Below are 19,335 nucleotides of genomic sequence, written 5' to 3'. Positions count from 1 at the left end.
AAACAGTCCACTCTCAAATGAAAATTTCATGAACTTGTCAAATATCCTCTTCATTAATCCTTCAGCTGAAGTCTACTTCTTTTGACTAATATGAGGTCTACTGAGCATGGCCCTCTTGCCATGGATGGCAGATAGGAGAGCATAGCTCTGTAATGCCACTAATTTCTCTCTGTACCTCTACCTTTTTGTAATCTTGACCTTAGATGCAGTTATTTTGCTGTGGTGGCCTTTACATATATAGCTATTCTGTCTAGTCCTCTGAACACTGTAGTCAGTTCACCACTTCCTTCAGATGTTACAAACTGGGATCTGACATCTTTCAACACTTCAGTTCTCATTTCTTTCTGCCGTACAAAAATTCACATCTTAAATCTCCTTTGGCTCCCTTTTTGCTTTTTCTTTTTTTCCATCCTTTCCCATCTTACACTCCTTTTTCCTGTCATTTGATGTTTTGAACCTGTTGATAACTGTCAAATGCAGTTTCTACTTGGAACAACCGGATTTTTTCAAGTTTTCTAGGCCTAAATACGAGCCCCCAGCTCTATCTCTTTTGTTGTTACCTGGCATCCCTCAGAATTTACAGGTAATACTTGGTGTCTCAGACTTTCTTTGGGTTAGGTTCTACAATGCAGATGCATAGGCTGAATAATATAAAAGGAAGAAATTTTCTTCACTCTGTGAAGTGCTAGATATGATAACAAATGATAAAATTGTACAAAACAACCTGAAGATGGTAGTGAGAGGGTATGTATGGTTAACAAAAGTATTTAGCATTCCTGCTGCTGCCTTATTCCCTATGTAAAACTGGCAAAATGCATCTCCATTGGGGCTTACAAGGATCACTGCATCAGAAGAAGCCATTGTAATTTAGGCTAGCTTTAAAGACATGAAATATGTACTTGCTCCTGTCTGCAAAGCACAGGCACTGGTATTCAGGGCCAGCAGTAATACAGTTAATGGAAGACCTGCAAAGGAGCTGGCAAAGGAGAATGACTTGAAGAAGGAGGCAGTTAGAACTGAAATAAATTTAACTGCAATAGTTGTGAAGTTCAGTGGTTGTACTCCGCCTTTCCTTCCAACAGCCTAATTCTTATTCTTCAGATGTTTTTGCCTCCTGTTTTTATAACTGCTTTCAAGGGGCATGCATTCCTATCATTCATTCTGGATGATGGTAACCAGTTTTTTTCTTTCTGTCTGTAATCAACTGCCCTGGCCATCACTATACTGCTGTACTGCTAGAAAAGCACCTTTCTTCATGCCATTGCAAACCACTATTGTAAAGAGCAAACCACTTCAAACTGCACAGTGATGCTTACATTTTCAACATTAAACTGCAGCTTTTTTAAGGCCATTTGTTTATTTATGCTATTAACCAGATAATGTTCTAGCAAAGTGCTGCAGTACTGAAATGTCAATGTTCATTTATGAACCACATTGAGATTCCCTAAATGAATGCAAGCAGTGCAGAGTGATTTGTATGCAAAACATATGTTGCCTAATCAGATTCATAAATTCAAAGTGCATTTAATCAATTAGTTATATATGATTCACCAGCAGTTAAAAAGTTTCCTTAATGATATCAAAAGCGGAATAAACAATGGAATATAAAGTTCATTTTTTCTAAATTAAACAGATAACAATCATAGTACTTTTGTATCTGAAATAATGAACAAGAAATGCATATCAAGGAAAGGGCTTCTAAAACTATGTCCTGTTTCTTTTTTTCTGTACTGTTTTCCAAAGTGGATGTTATGTAAAATTTAAACATTTCTCTTCTATACAGATAACTTTTTAGTAGGTATTAATATACTTCTTTTCCAGATTAAAAAAAGCTGTTTATTCAAGTCCCTTCAATATTAATTTACCCTGTAAATGTATTTTAGCATTAAATGAAAATGTATAATCTTTCCCATTAAAAGAAAAATAATTAGATATCAGAATTGCTACAGATTGTTCATATAACTTTGGTTTCGCACTTTTTACTCTCCAGTTTGAAATAGTATACAATAAAGGTATATTAGTGATTTTTTAAAATAAGAGAAAATCACTACTTAACATTTTTTTATTCTTTATGCTATTCAAGGTAGTAAAGTGGAGCATGTGCAGAAGAAACTCTTGACTTTGACAAATAAATTTAATTAAATAACCAGAATTAGAAATCAAGCAATAAACCACAGGTCTTATCTAGTCCATGGACCCAAGGCACATGATCAAATTCATCTCATTGTAGATATTTTTCTAACCAGCTGTTAATCACTACCAATTCTTAGCACTCTACTATCTCCATAGACTAACTATCCTTGTCTAACTTTAGGATTACAAAGGAAATAACTATTCTCAGTCATCCTGACTGCAGTTTAAACCTATTAGTGACATAAAGATAATATTCTCTTTGTTTGCAGTGAGTTTATATATTGTAAGTCTGTTGTAAAATACTGTAAAAAAGATAGTCCTCACTTGCCTTTTCTGAAGAAAAACAGTCTTTGTTCACAGTTCTTCAAAGGTTATGCTCAGTAGACCTCTATTCCTACCCATACGTATACTCTAACAGGCTCACATAGCAGCTGAATCTGAGCCAAGTATGCCATCTGAATTCCAGTAGAGCAGAAGGATTACTTCCATCTTGCTATTTATACTCTTGTTAGCTATTTTTCGGATGCCTGCCCTTCTTAAATCAGTTTATAGAACTAGTGACTGATACCCCAATTACACTTCTCTGTAATCCATCCCTCTTTGTTTTTTTGGACTGTTCTATACAGTAACTCCTCCATCCTGTGAGCTCAGTATTTTCTAACTAGGAATACTGTGCATTTGGTCCTTTGAAAAACATCTTATTTTTTCAAACTGCTTCTTCAGGTAAAATTATACTGAATTCAAATCCTGTTGTACAATGCATTTACATTCTCTCCTGTCATCAGCATATGTAATAAATGTCACCCCTCTCATTCATGAAAACAGTGAATAATACCGGACCCAGGACACACATGGTGTGTCATTTATTTCATGGTGAGTCATTGTTTCTTGCCTTCTGTGTATGATTCTCCTACTAGTTTTGATGCAGTGTTTTCCAAAATGTTCTGCCTTCCTAAGTTGCTTTTATGCATGTCAAAGCTCAGGATGTATCACCTCTACAACTTTTCCTCCACTCCCATGTTGTCGTACAGAAGATTTCTTGTTTTATGGGATTTGCTCCTAAAAGACTGTGTTAAATCTTATTTGTCTCAATCATTTTCTTAGTTGCTTTCATACAGAAACGAGGAATTTTCCTGTAGCTTAGTTAAGTCTGAAAGTCCCTAGTACCTTTTTTTTTCTCCTTTTTCAATGGTAAACCATATATTTATCCTTTTCTGTGTTTTTTCTGCTTCACCAGATCTACACAAGTTTTGAAAGGCAACACGTAATGGCTCTGCAATTCAGTCAAACAGATCTTTCCATTTCATAGCATGCCATTCATTTAATCCTGGGGATTTAAAAACATCGATAGATTTAAATATCCAGTAACCTGTTCTGCCTTATTTGAAGGCTGAGTTCTTGCTGGTTTGTCGTTGATGTTACTTGTGAAGGTCAATCAATTACAGCTTATCTTCCCCATCAACAGTAATATAAAGAGGCAGACATCATAATTTTTTCTATCACAAATGAAAAAAGGTGAGAGAAGTAAGATTACAACACTTGAAAACTGCAAATGACAATTAAATCAACATAGAAATGTCAAAAGCTTGTGATAAGGAGCTCACCAATAACATTACTAAACCAAAAAACACCTAATAAAAACTTCCTCAATTTCATTGCTGTAAGGAGAAACAAGAACGGACCAAATTCCTGGTCAAAGGGACGGGGTTGGAAAGGGACAGTAGAATGTGGTGAATCAACAAATGGTTACAGGACTCGTGCCACAGCCAGGGGTTCAGCTACTTAGATCATGGAACTCACTTTGAGAAATCTGGTCTGCTGGGGGCTCCATTACCCAGAGAAGGGGAAGAGCATCTTTGGTCATAGGCTTCCCAAGCTAGTGAAGAAAGCTTTAACTAAAGTTGCCAGGGGAAGGGAACCTCAATCCATCCCACTCCTACCACTTTGATGCCCATGCCATCAATAGATGTCAAGAGCCTGGAGAGGGATCACAGGTCAACAGGAGAGCACCTTAAGAGCAGCAAAAGGAATTCCAGTCACTCCAGCCAGTAAGTCAGCTTCATCAGGGGCCCAATTTAAATGCCTCTGTGCAAAGGGGAATAAACAAGAGGAGTTAGAGACATGCACACTTACAGGGCTATGATCTTATTGGCATCACAGAGATGTGGTGGGATGGCTTTTATGACAGGAGTGCTGGAATAGATGGATACAGGGTCTTTAGGAAGGACAGGCAGAGGAGACAAGGAGAGGGTGTCATCCACCATATGAATGACCAACTGGAGTGCGTGGAGCTCTGTCTGGGGATGGGTGAGGAGCCAACCGAGAGTGATGCGTCCCAACAAAGACAAAATCAGGCAAAAAAGCCAGCAGGCCTGCATAGATGAAAAATGACAATCTCAAACACAAAAAGGAAGCCTACAGAGTGTGGAAGCAGTAACAGGTAGCCTGGGAGGAATACAGACAAATTGTCTGACAAGCTAAGGATCAGGTTAGGAAAGTTAAAGCCCTGATAGAATTAAAGCCAGCCAGTGATGTTAAGGGCAGCAAGAAAAGCTTCTATAGCTACGTCAGTGATATAAAACTAGGGAAAATAAGAGCCCTCTCTGGAAGGAAACGGGAGGCCTGGTTACCCAGGATATGGAGAAGGCTGAGGTACTCAATGACTTTTTCACCTCAGTCTTCACCAGGAAGTGCTCCAGCCACTCCATGCAAGTCAAAGAAAGGAAAAAGCAGGGACTGGGAGAAAGAAGAATCACCCACTGTAGGAGGCGGTCAGGTTCAAGACCATCTAAGGAAACTGAAGGTGCACAAGTCCATGGGACCAGATGAGATGCATCTGTGGCTCCTGAGGGAACTGACAAATGAAGTGGCTAAGCTGCTGTCCATCATATCTGAGAAGGCCTGCCAGTCCAGTGAGGTTCCCACAGACTGGAAAGGGGGAAACATAACCCCCATTTGTAAAAAGGGAAATAAGGAAGACCCAGGGAACTACAGGCCAGTCAGTCTCACTTCTGTGCCTGGCAAGATCATGGAGCAGATTCTCCTGGGAACTATGCTAAGGCACACAGTAAATTAGGAGGTGATAGTGACAGTCAGCATGGCTTCACCAAGGGCAAATCATGCCTGGTAAATTTGGTGGCCTTCTATGACGGGGTTACAGCATTGGTGGATAGGGGAAGAGCAACTGCCGTCATCCATCTGGACTTGTGCAAAGCATTTGACACTGTCCTGCATGGTATCCTTGTCTCTAAACCGGAGGGACATGGATTTGGCGGATGGACCTTTTGGTGGGTAAGGAATTGGTTGGATGGTCACACTCGAAGATTTGTGGTCAGTAGCTCAGTGTCCAAGTGGAGACCAGTGATGAGCGGCGCTGCCGTGTGGTCGGTATTGGAACTGGTGCTTTTTAACATCTTTGTTGGCAACATGGACAGTGGGATTGACTGCACCCTCAGCAAGTTTGCCGATGACACCAAGGTGTGTGGGGCGGTCAACACGCTGGAGGGAAAGGGATGCCACTCAGAGGGACCCTGACAGGCTTGAGAGGTGGGCCCACGTGAACCTCATGAAGTTGAATAAGGCCAAGCGCAAGGTCCTGTACATGGATTGGTGCAACCCGCAGTATCAATCCAGGCTGGGCAGAGAATGGATTGAGATCAGCCCTGAGGAGAAGGACTTGGGGATGCTGGTGGACAAAAAGCCTAACATGGCTCAAGGATGTTTGCTTGCCACCCAGAAAGCCAACCATATCCTGGGCTGCATCAAGAGAAGTGTGGCCAGCAGGTTGAGGGAGGTGATTCTCCCCCTCTACTTTGCTCTCAGGAGACCCCACCTGCAGTACTGTGTTCAGTTCTGGGGCCCCCAATATAAAAAAGGACAAGGACCAATTGGAGCAAGTCCAGAGGAGGGCCACAAAGATGATCAGAGATCTGGAGGACCTCTTTGATAAAGACCGGCTGAGAGAGCTGGGGTTGCTCAGCCTGGAGAGGAAAAGGCTCTAGGGAGACCTTCCAGTACCTTCCAGTACCTAAAGGGGGCTTACAAGAAAGCTGGAGAGGGGCTTTTTTGCAAGGGCATGTAGTGACAGGACAAGGGGGAATGGCTTTAAACTAAAATAAAAGGGGTGATTTAGATTAGATATTAGGAAGAAATTCTTTACTGTGAGGGTGGTGAGACACTGGAACACGTTGCCCATAGAAGCTGTGGATGCCCCATCCTTGTAAGTGTCCAAGGCCAGGCTGGATGGGGCTTTGAGCAACCTGGTCTAGTAGCAGGTGTCCCTGCCCACAGCATGGGGGTTGAAACTATATGATCTTTAAGGTCCCTTCCAACCCAAACTATTCTATGAAATAACAAGTTTGACATTAACTTGTAATTCAACACAGAAATCTAGAGAGAATTTACTTTACAACTTTGTAAATATATAGCTGCATTTCCCATCATTTAAAGAAAATCCAACATTGGTTATTGTAAGTCTAAAACTTAATTTCCTAATTATGAACTTCATCTCAGAAGTTATTTCTTCCTTAACATATAGGCATATGAACTGGAAAGATATGAGTAATACATACAAATCCAGAGGTATTTCAAAGCATGTAAGTTCTAAGTAGAATATTTTAAGAATAAATACTCAGAGTTTCATTGAGTTTCCTCCACAGTGTCTACACAGACCTCCACGACGTCTACAAGACAAACAATATTATTTGGCACAACGATTAAGAATGAAGTTCTGCAGTCAGGAGACTGAAAGACTCAGAAAGACTGAAAGAGAGATCTGAAAGAGAGACTACAAGACCAGGCTCAGAAGCAAAGCCACAAAACACAAGGGCAAAATACACTTTACAATGGGATACTAAGGAAGTCATTCTGCCTCATTAAAAGAAGCTCCAGAGCTGCCTGTATCCCACACACATCGAGCACCACTTGCACACATGCAGTGCTCTTCCTTCCAGGCAAATACGCATAAGTGAATCCTTATGACCGCCTATGAAGTAGCCATAAGGACATAACTTAAATGAGACCAAGCCATGGTACTGACAACACACTTTCAAATCAGTGCAGTCCTAGTCAGTACATTTCAGTCTATCTTGTCCTTCTGAAGTAAAAGGTAAAATTCCTACCGGCAGCAATAGAGACAAGTTTTCATTGTATACATTAATACTGAACAATAGCATACACTAGGGGAATTGTAATGCATTCCAGAATGTGAAAACTGAAGCTAGTAAAATTCATTGTAAGAAGATTGCATTTTTAATTTATTTTTTTTTACTAAAGCTGCTACCTACACAGGAACATAGTGAATTATCTTTCACTTGAAATATTTCTTGTCTTTCAAGCAAGATAGGATATTTTAATAGAGTATATATAAGAATCACTGAGAAGTATAGGTTTAGATTGAACTGAGCAATTTTAGTGTTCTTTTCTTTCCTTGCAGCCCAACAATCTATGAAAACAAGACCATATGTGAAATTCTAAATGTTTTAATTATTCTTTTTATTGGAAAGCAGGAAACTTTGAGTTACCCTTTTAACTTTTCCAAATTATGATATATTGCTCCACACAACTGGTAGAAATTATTTCTCTTCTCTATATGTAGAGCCATGACGCTCCTTCATCCCCGCTTCAAAGCCAGTCATTTGCTCAGCGTGCATATGCAAATTCATTGAGGTCATAATTTATCCCCAAAATTACAGCACACCTAGTTGTAAGTACTTTAGCACCTTCTTTGTCTCCTGCTTTGCATCAGCTTTCCATTGTACCCATACTATGTAGTGTAAATAATTCTTTAAACAGGTACCAAAAAAGTTTCAGAGCAAAAAACATGCTTCATCAATAACCATTACGTTTCTAACATTTCTTTCAGTATCTCTCTAGAGCACTGCAGTATGCTTTGTTAACGTTCAAGTTTTTACAAAGGTAATTTGGGGGCTCTGAACTGGTGTTAAGTAGTACCATTTCAACATATGGAAATATTTTCCCAGTATCTAGTTAGCATTGACTTTTTGCATTCCTATATTATGAGTATTAAGGCCAAAGGTCCAAAGTCTTTGAAGAAATGCCATATGCTTAATAAAGAATTATATATCATTTTTATTTGGTCATATTTCTCCATTTGACCAACTACTGGTTTTTGCACTTTTAGCCATATCTCTATTATTCTTCCCTATCATTCCTCTAGCTTTTGGGATTTTTTCTTTCCAAAGACATCATCTTTTATCACATTTAACAGTATCAGGATTTTTCACAGTAGGATTTACATTTGGATTTGGCACAAAATAGGCAATTCATAAGGCAACCTGTAATTCCAATCCATTAGGCTAATGTATTGCAGCTGCTGTGAACAGTGGGCATGTCATTTTTTGTGTAATTATGTCTGGTACAATATATAACGTGAAAGAAAATAAACTGAAATATTACTACGCATCTAAACATCTCAGAGAGTTATTTTCACCCTGTTCCCTCATCCTCATTCTCAATAGAGGAGTCAGTTGTATGCATGGCTAACATATTTGGGGTTTTTTAAGTGTTACCTTTAACAGCTGGTTAACTCTCCTATAGAAGTGTTCTGACCAGCGGCACATAGCTTACCTGTAATGTATCTGTAAGTATCAATATTTAGCACCAGTTGTCATTAGCGTTTTTAGAAACTAATAGGAATTTACATCACAACTCATGTATTAGTTCCAGTTAGTTTTCTTAATTTCTACTTTAAAATCTTTTATTGTATAACCTACAATTTTATATTATTTTTTTTCTAGGAAGTGGACCACTAGCAAATCATTCACAAATTCGTGTGGCTTCATTTTCACTTCTTTCCTCTGCCTGAAAAAGTCAGTATCAACATCTTCTACCATGTCAAAGAGTGCCTTTTCCAGACTTTCAGACATTATGATATAACTCCAAAATCTCTCATTGATTATTTTGCATGTTATATTATATATTCTGAGAGAAAGACTGAGAAAAAACAAAGGATGCTTTCCTAACCTGTCAGTTAAATTACCTTCACAGAGCAGAGTCTAGTCCCTACATTATCACAACAGCAAAAGTCTCTAAGTCACACACCTCACAAAGAAGCACTATCATGATCAGGACAGTTCCTGATGAATGAAGTAGGCAATATAAATCCAAATGCTGAATATCAACTGATGTAACACTATGAAGAACCATTAATTTCAGCACCACTGTGATCATTTATGCAATGGCAAATCTGGATGCATTCCATAAAACAGTTCAAAGAGCCACTACAGAGCTCCCTAACTAAGCCCTTGTGCTTGGCTAAGATGTCTTATCTTGCTTCAAGATCCTATACTCTGAAATGTGAACAATGATAACAGACTGGCAGCAGGGGATTCTTCTTCCTTGGTAAATCTTTTACTGAGAAATATTTTCAACCCAGTATGTTGTGGGGAGAAGGGATTGTGAGAGAAGAGACCCTATAGCTTTTTACAAAAAAAATAATTAAGGAGTTTGGCGATAAAACAGAAGGAGAATGGTTATGAAATATTTCGAAAATAAAGGCAAAAATAAAAATATTAATTTGAACCCTAAGATTTTGTTATTTAAAACTTTAGCTGCAAGAATGCTTCTCAAGAAAGCTAGGATAACCAATAACCTACAGTTTGTGGTGGTTCATGTAGGATAGTTCTGCTCTTTTTTTTTCTAACATTTTCCCCCAAAAATACAGATTTTGCACTGTAAAATTACATTGTTGAATTTTATCCTAATAACACCAGTTTTCACTTTCATGTTGCACCTCTCTCAAAAATTTATGAAGGTTTTGCAACACAAAGTTACTTCTTGCATATTTATTTTAAAGAAACTAATTCAAATGACTTCAGAATGAAACTATGGAAGAAGTAGTTAATTTGTGGATGATGACATTACAAATCTTTAATAAATTAGTTTTTAGAAAAGAGTCTTCTGAGACATATTTAATCAGATTGTAACATAACCCCATGTATTGCATCCCTAATTACATTGTATCATTTAGTTAATTTGGTTTGTACTTCAATTATTAACATTCATGATTTATCCTTATGAAATTAAAATGATCAAACATACTTGATAAAGACAATTTTAGAACTAGATTCAGTTATTTTCTACCGTCATGTAATTATGTTACCTCTAGGGCTCATTTTGATTATGACAGAGCACTACAGAAAAGTTAGAACCATTTGTATCAAATACAAGTAGAATTCTACAGTACAAAACCAACCACAATAATTGCTTATTTATAAATAAAGAACCAAAAATATAAGTAACCTAGAGACTACCTTCCTGTATACGTTAGACTTACTTCACATTTGTTCTTTAAATAAACATGTCATCTGTTTTCACAGGAACATTTTTGACCTTAGAGGCATATAGTTATATCTACTTCAATGTAGCCAGGGCTACAACGTTCCCTGTTCCCTGGTGTTCCAGATTCGTCAGACTACAAGGCCTGATCCTTTCCCTCGCATTGCTAGTTGTACTAGTAGCACTTGACAGGAAAAGGGAGAGAACAAAAACCTTTTATTTGACCAAAGCCAATCTTATCAAGCAGCTCCAGCTGCCCACAGCTTAGTGTTATCCAGTATCTCTACAAAAGCAAAACAAACTTGTGCTATAAGCCACATGAGCTACTAGAAAAGGTTCTAATGGGACAAGCCAGCACAGACTATGTGATTGCTACCAGGAGGACATTGGATTCTGCAGAGCAGGGGCACACTTACCATGAGTCCCTTCTTCACTGCAAACTAGAAAGATATGTAAATTTGGGGGGGAAAAGCAGATAGAATCATAGAAAAAGTTAGGGTGGAAGGGATCTATAGTTGTCGTCTAACACAATGGCATGGTCAAAATGGAGCTAACTTCTGTTAGATCATGTTGCCAAGAGCTTTGTCCTAAGACGCTATTCCTAGGAGCCTACTAGGGCAGGAACTTTTCCCACTTCTGGATCCACATTGTGAATATATTATTCTTTAGGTCTGAACCAAATTTTCCTTGTTGCAGCCTATGACTGCTGCCTCTCATCCTTTCAATGTGCACCTCTGCGAAGAGCCAGGCTCTGTCTACTCCACTAGGTGGTTGAAGACTGCTATTAGATGCCCTTGTAGCATCCTCTTCTCCTCAGCATTTTCTTCTATGACGTATGCCTCAGGCATCTAACTGCCATAGTGGCCCTCCCCCATACTCTAACCCATCCATCAATATCTCCCTTGTACTGGGGGAACACAAAAGCTAGAGGATTTTAACTGCTTGCTAACAGCAGATTGGCAGATATTTAAAAGGAATTGTTTAATTTATCATCATTTCCCATCGTTACGTTCTGAACTCAGAATGATCCATGGATAGATACACAAACCTAAACCATGCTTTCATACTCTGATGTGTTTCTGTAATCATACTCTGTAGTGATTTTTTGTGTTATGCATAAAATTTTCACTTTGGTCCTATAAAATAAATATATCTTTTCCTAGGAGCAAAGCAGCACAGAACTAAGAGGGGAGGGCCCTGGTTCATCCTTTCTCAATTTAGGGATCAAACAGAAGTACCCAAGCTAAAAGCAGAGCTGTTCTCAGCTGTGACTACAATTACTAGAAAAGAACAGCCACCTCTAAAAGGGGTGCACCCACCAACATCTGGCTCACACTCTGGAAATTCCTGTCTTTGTCACAGAAGAAAAATACAGTGAGCGTGTCCGAAGTTAGACACCTTTTCAAAAGACCAGGGATTTCTGAGAAGCACACATAAAAAATCTTATATTTTATAGTAAAATAACTGGTTTTGCTTGTTCATCTTCCTTTATTTAGTAAATACATCTTTATACCTATATAAAACAAACAGCACAGGCTCCTACCCAGAAGACAAAAAAACCTGTTGTCTGTATTCTTCATCATTAGAACATGACACATACATGGATATGTATGGAAATAAAAGTTTCTCTAATCAGGCAAAATGCAACAAAATGGCCTCTTGAGATGCAGAGATCAGGTGCACAGAAATGGGCCAGAAAACTCACTAGACAGACTCAGAATTGGAGGGGAGGGATGCGGGAAAAGACACAGAGAGGTACATCTAAGTCTGGAACCTGAGAGAAGGAAACCACTGTCATATAAAAGATACTTTATTCAGGCATGTTCCCTTACAATTTGCAACTTATTCATGACTGAGTCATAAAGTAACCATGATGAATTTAAAAAGAAAGGAGATACAAAGGGGAAGCCACACGTATCAAGGGCTCCCTATAAATGAGGTTGAACTGTATTGAGTATTTTAATAACAATGCAAAAAATACAGAAATTCATGTGTTGTATTAAGACATATTACAAAGTGTTAACCTGTGACGGTAGCTGAACAAGTGACAGTATGACCACAGTCCACTGAATGATTCTTTTATGATACTGAAAGCTCACTGCCTTTTGGTCAGAAACCAAAACGTCAGTAGAGCATGTAATATGATACAGGCCTTTGATTGCTGATCATTGCCAGATCATTGACTTGAAATTGCAGGCCCTGGCTACCCAGGCACTGCACTAAAATATTCTTCTGCCCACATCCACTTCAGCTCGACTGTTAACTTACAGACTCTCAAAATATATCGTGGTCAATATGGAACCTTACAATTACTGCAAAGCTGAAACAGTATCTTGACCTCAAGAACTATTTAACAAAGGAAAGGCAATTCTAAAAAGAAATGTTTCTTCCTAAAGCATATTTTTCTTCCTTGTACTAACACCAATATTTTACAACATATTTTCATGGATTCAGAGGTCACTGATGGATGCCATTGCATATACAAACCAGTAACATTTGCCCTTTTATGTTAATAGATCATTAAGGCTAAAAAATATCCCATTTGCTAATGTAGTGGAATATCTCTCTCACATCATCGTCTAGGTACAATTCTATATAACTGACAGCAAAAAGCAAAAAAGAACATTTTTTTGGCTCTCTTTGCCTCAGTCATTATTACAGAGATAGGGGATTTAATCTGACCATGGTAGCAGGTGATTTATTATTTTGTTGCTGCAGAAACAGACAGCTGAAAAGGGGTTTTGAAATGGAAATTGTGACATTTACTGAGTAATAATCTCATACCGCCATTTACAGGAAGCAGGTGGTAGCTGTTTACCATTGCAGACAGATGGAAGTCCTGCAGTGGAGTTATTTTTTTTCTGTTAGATAAATTAGCTTAAATAATTCAAGTGTTTTCCCCCCCTGCGTGATTAGGGCTTTGTGCAAATTTAAGTATTTAAAGACTGTTTTACTATCACGCAAAATGTTGCACAGCTCATATTATTTTTCCTTTTTGAGCCCCTGCAAACCAGATTTCGTTTTTATAAAGAATATAATAACTATTTAATATCCCCAAAGGAGGTGCTTCATGAGGGCAAGTAGCACCATGAAAAATTCCGCTCATGTTAATGTAGGAAAAAAAAAACATTTTCTAACCAAGCACAGTTCCATAGAGTTTTATCCTGAGTGCCACAGCCTATACATTGCAGTTAGGAGGATACACCAGTGATACCAGCCACAGATATACTCTCTTGTCTCAATCCTATGCTTAGCATTTTCATTGATTAATAACTTTAATCTCTCTTGTTTAAACAAGCAGTTTTCAAAACACAAATATAGTATCTCCAAAGTTGTCACACAGTTTCTAGCAGAACATCTCAAATCAGAGTAGGATTTTTTAAATTTTTTTCTTGATTCCTCATGGGATTCTTTTCCTTGAGGAAGGATAGGAATGAAAGAGGGACAGACTGAGAAAGTACGAAGCACTCCCTCATGAAGTTATACTATCACAAAAAAACAAACAAACAAACAAAAAAAATGATTAAAAATCTTTTGGTTTTGAGTTTAATAATTTTCAGTTTATCCACAATTCAAAAGTGGTATGGTCTACAAACTTCATCATGTATTAGTAAGCCATATTTCAACAAATTCTTAGAACAGTACCATTTATTATATTTGAAGTAAAAATACTGAACATATTTAAAATTCCACAGTGTTGAAGTTTTATGTGCATTTCCAGGAGCATTAAAATGCTTTGAGGTACTTGATGGTAATTATAAATACAGTGATGCACTTAGTAGATTCTGTCTACTGTCTTCAGGCAATTGACAAACATCATCAAATTCTTGTCGTGCCTTCAGCAGACATTATTAATATGGGCAATTGCTTAACAATTATAATTGCCACAAGTATCGATCTTGTAAGCACTGTTACCATGAATTAAATCACTACCAAGAAACAGGTTGGTGAATTCTGTCAATAACTATTGCATGGGTAACAGCTGTGGATCCCATTGAAGTCAGTGGTAAATTCTTCCTGTTTTCTGTAGAAGCAGGATTTCACTCCAAGATCTTAAAAAAATCAGGTTGCAATCTTTACTAATTTCATCTCTGTTTTCTGAAGTTTGTAATAGTTATGATCCAAGGATTAATCTAAAATAGTAAATTTGATAGCTTTAAAAGATGGAAAACTGGAATTAAACATAGGAATAAGTACCTGTAACACCATGTAGACAAATATAAATCAGCTTTTTCAAAGCGGGTTGACCTTTCAGTGGGAGCTAATACCTGTTTCCCTTAAACCATTTAAAAACCCCAGCCTGAACAAGCAGAGAAATGAATTAGTATTGTAATTCAAATCCTCAAGCAGGTCTTTTACAGGCAGCTATAGATTAGATCTCTCTTTACTTGCCTATCTGAGGTTTAAATTGTTTGTAGAACTACTGTTTCTGAAGAGCAAAAAGAGGTCATCTGTACCTTTCTCTAAAGAACTGCAATAACTAAATTTTCATTCACCCCTCTCGTTATCTTGACATCAAAGTGTTAAGCTACCTAAGCAGTCATCTATCCTTAAAAAGCAACACATTATAAATTTAAAAATATTACCACATTTCCCTAGAAACTAGTGTTTATCTGCAAAGTTTTATAGATCTAATTGACTGTTTCACATCTTCGTATGTGTGTTAAAACTCCTGGTCTAGATCTTCGAAAGTATTCACCTTCCTAATTCTTATGGAAATCTAACTACTTGATACGGGTAGTATTTTCTGTTTAACAGAGAAAGTGACATATTTCAGCTTCTTCCTTCCCTTTTTTTCAGGATTTTTATCAAGTTTCTTTATTGTTGGATTTGACAGATCTCTATGAGTAGTTTAAGTACAGGTCTTTCAATACATTTTTAAAGGAAGAACATAAGTTTCTTGCTTTACTGTGACAGATAAAAGATACTGGCTACATTTCCAGATGTAGTTTTCCAAGACAGGTATTTATGCCCTTAGTATAATTCTTCCTCTTTGGTATATGGTCTACAGCGATTTTATACCTGTCCCAGGCATTCAACATCCTTCAAATACCCAAGCTGGATTTATATATCCCTCTAAACTTGCAAAAACCTAATCTTGCTCCCCATACACTTAAAAACAAAAAGTTCTCCTTCAACTTTTCTTCAGTCTAGCCTTTGGCTGAACATAACATAGTTTAAAATACTACATTTTGAGGATAGAGTGACAGAGAGTATAACTGAGAGGCATTGCTGAAATAGATTCTTGGTGGCTTTGGGCCTACAGGAACTAATACTGAGATCAGGGAAGAAAAGATTAAATAATTAATGCTTACTCAGTGCATTCTGCCAGCACGATCTTTCCATGCAAGCCTCTGTATTTACTAGCTTTACAGTCTTTTAGAGAAAAAACAGTACTAACAGAAATATTTTACTTTTATCTGTCTGAGATATCTGGATGTCTGTGTAAAGTAACTGTCTCTTCACCCTAAGACTCTTCATTCTAAGTTTTCCTTGTTCTCCTAGCACACATTACACATCCTCAAGGTGATACATTTTTCTGGCTATTCATGGCAGCTTTATATTCTACAGCTAATTCTAATACCAACGAGTTGATCAGGCCAGGCAGTTTTCCAGGCAGTCAAATACATACTGAAAAGCCAAAATTTTATTTTAAGAAGTCTTTATTTGGCTGACTGTCCCATCTCTAGTCTCATCTAAATTCTAGCACTGACTTTAATTTGATTTGGCCCTAGTTTGAGAGGGACTAAAGCTTGTATGTACAAATACAGCAGACATTAGAACACGAAAGCAAATACGCAAACTCTTCATGTTAAATCCAGGATGAAAACTAGACTAAGCCTTCTAGCTACTATTAGCATAAGTCTCTGGAATAAAAATTTTCTTTCTGGTAAGTTATAGTGTATCAGGGAAAGAAAATCTAATAATAGAGTTTCATCTTACACTTGATACAGTAATGAATCATTATGTGGTTGCCTCTCATAGCACAAGACTTAACTCACTGGTTCAAAAATCCAAATTTACAATACCACCCCTTGTTTTTATCGTAGAAGAAAGAACCAGTGAATTTGTTGTCCTATAAGTCTATGGGTTTCTTTTGCATTCAGCTCTTTAACAACTCTGCATCTTCAGAAATGCTCTCTACCATATATGTTGTGTCTCATGAGGGAAAACTTTCTGTCTCTTCCTGATCTCATGCATTTTATAAGTACATAGAAAAACAGAAAAGGTCATCGTGCAGTGCATGCTTTCAATTATGCAAGAGATTAGCACCATCTAATAATTTCAGCACTTTTGCTATACAACATGTAATTTTATTTATAGGAACATACACAACCTATATAAAATATATTTTCTATACTGCTGAAAAAGTATTAAATAATACTTCTGCTAAAAATGCAATTTCAATTAGATCACAGAAGTGATTTCAGTAAGATCACAAAGGTGGTCTCATGTAGATCTTGCATCTATAAAAATATTAACTAAATCTTTTCAATATATACTACTCATAGTATAGCATATTATAGAACTACAGTATGATTGTATTGTAGTATTATCATACCCTCCTAGGATAAATGTAAAATCATTTCATGAGAAAAATTATGCAGGACAGTATAGTAAAAATAGAAAACTCTTAGTAACCTTTGTTAAGAAATTGCCTTTTGGTATTTAGCAGAGCAGGTACACATTTACAATCAACGCTGCAACTATATTCACCTCTTCCTTGTATATTTGATCCACACTGAATGGTGTAGAGTTACGGCCTCTCAGAGTTTCACTGATTGCCATTACAAGGAGCATTAATGATCATTATTGTTAACAATATCAGCCAAAAGCAGGGAGCAAATCAAGAATGAAGAATAACCTGAGAATAGTCAGTAGATGTCATTTTGCAGAGATGTACAGTTCATAGTCACCGAAGTACTTCGGAACTAATCTTTAAACAGATAAGTACTCAGCATGCTTAAAAATAATGGCATAATTAAACCCATTAATGAACTGTGAATTTCAGATTTCTCATAATCAGATAATTAAGTTTTTCATGTGCTTATTTTTTGAACACCAGAAAAATTATTTTCACCTGTATCTTAGTACTCAGTATTTGTTACCGTTCCAATAATAGGAGTAACATTTTAATCTGCTTCAATATCAGATAAGATCAGTCATTATAAATTAACATGTACAAGAACATAAGACAGAACACTTAGATAATAGAATATATATGTAAGGAACTATGCATAAAAAATCCGATTAAGAAAAATTAATTCCTATTAAAAAAATATTATTGTACTTTTGTATGTATGCTTCAGCAAAAGGGATATTTCATGTTCACAGAACATCATCATACGTTTTTGTGCTATTTCTCACAGAGATTGACAGAGTAACTACTTTTCCTTATCCTAAGCCTTATTTATAAATCCTCACCTTTTCATCCAGATACTCTACAATTACAGGACAAAAAGATAGTGTTTAGGGGCAGTCACAATCTAAATAATAAAATTTAATTTCAAGAGGTTGGAAGGATAATTAGGTAATACTATTGTTTTACATGGGTTTTTAGGTTGGATTCTTGTCCAATTTCCACCAACATGAATTTATAATGACCTTATCTATTTCACAGTGAATGTTCACTAATAGAAGTAGGAACAGAATCTGTGTGTTTATATTATATATCTTTGTAGCTGCAGATTAAATTTTAGTTTCCATTACAATTTCATCATAATTTGGGTTTGGGTTTTTTGTTACAAATTTTCATATCATTTCCACCAATTATTCATTTTAGCCAGTGTCCACAAGGCAGAAAAAGAACATTCAAAAACAAAGAATAAATATTTATATCCTCAGAACTACTGTGATAATCCTTTATGTTGGCTACCCTAGAAATTTGAAGGGTCAGAAGTTTAATTTAGTGCATTTTACCTCCTATTCAATATACAGAAGCTTTTTGAAAATTACTACATACCTATATAGTAATTATGCACACTCTAGTTATTTTAAAAACCTTATTACTCCATCGGCTACCACAAACTAAATGCTCCCTGTTGCAACATCACACAGCACGTGTCTGTTGGAAGCCATCTGCAGTGATTTTTAAATTTGCTCAAGGCAGCTGATACTAATGTCATGCAGAATCCTATTAAAAAATGACCCTATCAGCCCATTCAAGTATCTCCACCAAAACAACTTATCTTCATATTTCCTTCCCACTTAACATTCCCAGCCTCAGCTAAAAATAAAGAACTACAGCTCTGGTATTTTAAAATCCTCATTGAATTAAAATAGTCCAACAATAACATTTTACTGAAGTCTATATAGGTAGTGGCCTGGATTTCATGCAGGTAAACAGCAAAAAAGCTCTGTAGTATTGTTCTAAGCCCAAGGAAACCAGGGATAGATGACAACCTACTCCAAAACCAGCAATCCTATGACACTACCACTGCAAGTTTAGGGATTTGTTTTCTATCACATCCATCAGAAATTAAGATTAACTCAATTTCTTAATCTCATAATAAAATATAAATTCTCAATATGTGGGCTGCAAAAGGTCACAAATTGAGCTTAAATTCTATTCTACCAGACCACAGGGAAAAGTATAAGTTCATTCAAGGAGGTAAAACATTTGTTTACAGTCTTGTCAAGTATCAAAGCCATTACTTTTCTGTTGCATTTGTCTTTGGTGAGTGGGTTGGAGTTTTTGTTAACCTGGCCAAGTGACAACTCCAAGAGACACAGGATATCTCAAGAGTTATCAGCAAATTTTCTGTTCTCTGGGAGAAGATTTTTAAATGCCCTGTTGATTAATTACCAAGCTTAAAAATTATAAACCTTCAAAGGAAATCCTTGTCTGAATAGGGGGAAACTGAGAACCTAACAACAAATTTGCCCTTGATCAGTATCTATTTC

Source organism: Falco cherrug, chromosome 2 (assembly GCF_023634085.1).
Source record: "Falco cherrug isolate bFalChe1 chromosome 2, bFalChe1.pri, whole genome shotgun sequence".
Classification (NCBI taxonomy): domain Eukaryota; kingdom Metazoa; phylum Chordata; class Aves; order Falconiformes; family Falconidae; genus Falco; species Falco cherrug.
Note: the sequence above shows the minus strand (reverse complement) of the source record.